This window comes from Octopus bimaculoides, chromosome 14, assembly GCF_001194135.2.
Source record: "Octopus bimaculoides isolate UCB-OBI-ISO-001 chromosome 14, ASM119413v2, whole genome shotgun sequence".
Lineage (NCBI taxonomy): Eukaryota > Metazoa > Mollusca > Cephalopoda > Octopoda > Octopodidae > Octopus > Octopus bimaculoides.
This window is the reverse complement of record NC_068994.1, coordinates 34,935,710-34,938,720: the sequence shown is the minus strand read 5'-3', so window position 1 is coordinate 34,938,720 and position 3,011 is coordinate 34,935,710. Positions and strand designations below refer to the sequence as shown.

The window sequence follows — 3,011 nt, the reverse complement described above, 5'->3', positions numbered from 1 at the left end:
ATATATATATATATATATATATATAAAACATTGTCTGGTTTAAAAAGCCACAACAGACGCCATGAAAGGGCTAAAGTGTAGGTACAGGAGGTGGTCAAACTCTGTGTAAGGAGTAGACAACCGCCATATATATATATATATTATGTACATACACATACCTCTACTAAAGTTACACCACCTTATTTTCTTCCTTTGTGTTCAATTTATTTGAAATATCACAGACACCTTTATTGACATTGCTGCATTGCTCGCTCTGCTTAATCATATATTGACCACTCATTCATCACAATCTGAAGCAACTCTTGACTATGTACCATGTTTACACTTTACAAGCATCACGCTCAATACTCTTTGACCATGTCTGTACAGGGCTAATAAAAACAACAAAATATAAAATGTCTGAGAGAAGACTACAAAGAAAACTACCATTGTATTTTCCCAGGGTCATAATTTAATTTCACAAGGTATATTATCTGATAATCTACTGATTCTACCAATCTACTACACTGCCTATATTCTCATACTAATATGTCTATGTTAATCATTAAGAGCCACAGATCAATTGCTTTGTAATACATGATTATGTCCCTTTATGCTCTATTATTAAATTCCATGAATAGTAATTGTCAAGTAAGTCACCAGGGGGCAGCCTGTGAGCTCAGAAAGAAGAATGTACTGATATCTGTACAATTGATTATCAGTTCTTCCTGAAACCTTGTGCCCTTGTGTCAAAGTTATATGTCAATGTTGAAGATATCCTTAAAGTAATCCTGTACTGTATTGATGTTCTAGGTATGACTCTAAATACATCTGGTAGAGGAGCCGTGGTTCAGGTGTTTCAATATGTTGGAGAATGTGAAACCAATGCTTAGCCACTATTGTTTACAAGTCTGCTCTGACCCAGAGCAGTAACACCTAGGGTCCCTGTTATGAGTTAATAATTAGCATATCATGAAGCCACCTCCTACAAAAGGTCACTCCCAGACTCCCCCAATGGACCCTGAAAAGATGAGGCCCCTTAGCACTTTAGGTGCTTATCTAAAGGAAGGTAACTCCATTGAAATCTTGCATCCTAGAAACTTCTGGGCTTGTGGCACTTGTTGCACCAGATCAATACAAGTTTAAAGGATGAAAGAGTGGGACAAGTACTGCACAAACCTTTCCCACTATAATAATAATATTCATCATACTGGTTGCTCAGCAAACCACGTTACCAGCACCAACACCATAACACATTTTTCATAAGTCCAGAGGTGAGTAGGAAAAAACCCCAGAAGTGATTGGCAGAGGATACTACCACAAGTCCTCAGCTTTGGCCTTGCACACAGGCAACCATAGGATGATAATCATTTCCCACAATCTGACTCTGTGCAGTTGTGTCTTGATGAAACTTCTAGTGAAACAATGAGAGTGTCTATTAATACAGTATTGATGTGGCTCTTTAATTAGTTCAAAGCTGTATTGAGCATATTGATACGTTCCTTACAGTAGTCCTCCTCACTACTGATGCAGCTCTTAACACTTAACATGCTGCTGAAAGAGTTATTATTCAAACAAACAAAACAGTTTTACAATTCACCTGCCTCCTCATCACCAAACCTTTTTTACAAATGATGGACATATGAAAACTGTCTTTATGGATTGATAATTTCGACAAAAGAAAACAACCATCTTCAAACTGAATATTTTTCTTAAATAAATTCAACAAGAGACTTCAGATTGGACATTCCTTGCATAAATGAAACAACTCACATCTTTAAATTCTAATGAACCCTTTGAAAATTGTTAGAAAGAGAGAGGAGAGAGAAATAAAAACAAAAAAAAAAAACAAGAAATGTTAAGAAGAACTAAAATAAAATAAAAGATATTTACTTTTTAAAAAGGGGTTTGATCAAATATAATTACAGTACTCATTTATTCTGACATTTCGCTTCATTTTGAGAGAAAGGTTTATTTAGAAAAATAAAATATACAAATAAAATAGATAAAAAAAAAATAACATTAACAACATTAAAAAGTTAATGAAAATGGTCTATTAGTAAAAAAAAAAATAAAAAGTAAATAATATATATTCTTCTTTTAATGTAGGAAATTACAAAGTAAAACCACCTTCCATTCCCCCCTGTTCTTCTCTAATTGATGAAAATACTTCAAAATCGATATCATTGTGAGTATAAATTAATCCATCAAATTAAAACCCTTATTTTTCATCTGTTCTTATTGCATGTTTCTTTTATGATTTTCTTATTTTATTTTTTATTTATATATTTGTTATTTTTGTTGTTGTTGTTGCACCTTTGAATACGTTTCTTCTCATTTCTGATAATGTTTTATTAATTTGTTTCTTTATACTTTTTTTATAGTATGTATTATATTTATTTCTTTTTAATTAATTTTTATTTATATGTATGTATAGGCATAGTTTTTATTTTATTTTTTATTTTGGTGTGCTTACTGTTAGGTAGTGACGACCATGATTAATTGTGACCTTATGACGAGGAAATAATTAGAAATGCACTTCACAAGAACCTTCTGGAACAAAGCATTTTTTTTACTTTTCTTTTTTTTTTTTGCTTTACCACCACTTCCACCTTTTTTCTCCACACACCTTTTCCATTTCTTTTGTCACAGTTTTAACGATCCATCAAAGAATTAGTTTGGTATAAATAAAATAAAAATAAATATCAGTGAAAAAAAAAACAAAAATGCTTCATAGTAGCTGCTTTACCATTATTAGAAGAGAAAAAGAAGAAAAATGCTATATTACATTGCTGTTATTTATTTGGTGCTGTTTGCTGTTTATTTCCTGTTTCTCTCCTATTTCCTTAGTCATCAACATGTGTACATGTTCTCATGTAGCACAGCTGTACAACCAATGGGATTTTTTTTAAAGAAAACATTAATTAAAAAACAAAAAGTTAGTATCATGCTTACATTGTTTCCTAAGATCTCTGTATCTTAGTCACTTGACCAAATCTCTCTCTCTCTCTCTCTCTCTCTCTCTCTCTCTA

The 3,011-nt window shown here is 32.1% G+C and overlaps 1 protein-coding gene across 2 annotated transcripts in view; it reads left to right on the top strand.

Annotated features, from left to right (window-relative positions):
* The first annotated feature begins 2,036 nt into the window (after positions 1-2,036).
* The window catches only part of LOC106883333 (putative protocadherin beta-18), a 335,715-nt gene continuing 334,740 nt past the window's right edge, over positions 2,037-3,011 (top strand). Inside the window, exon 1 of one of the 2 annotated variants that reach the window (XM_052973084.1) lies at positions 2,037-2,167. The gene's annotated coding sequence lies outside the window, so the exon portion shown is untranslated. The remainder of the gene's footprint in view (positions 2,168-3,011) is intronic. The other variant, XM_052973083.1, reaches the window with a different exon arrangement.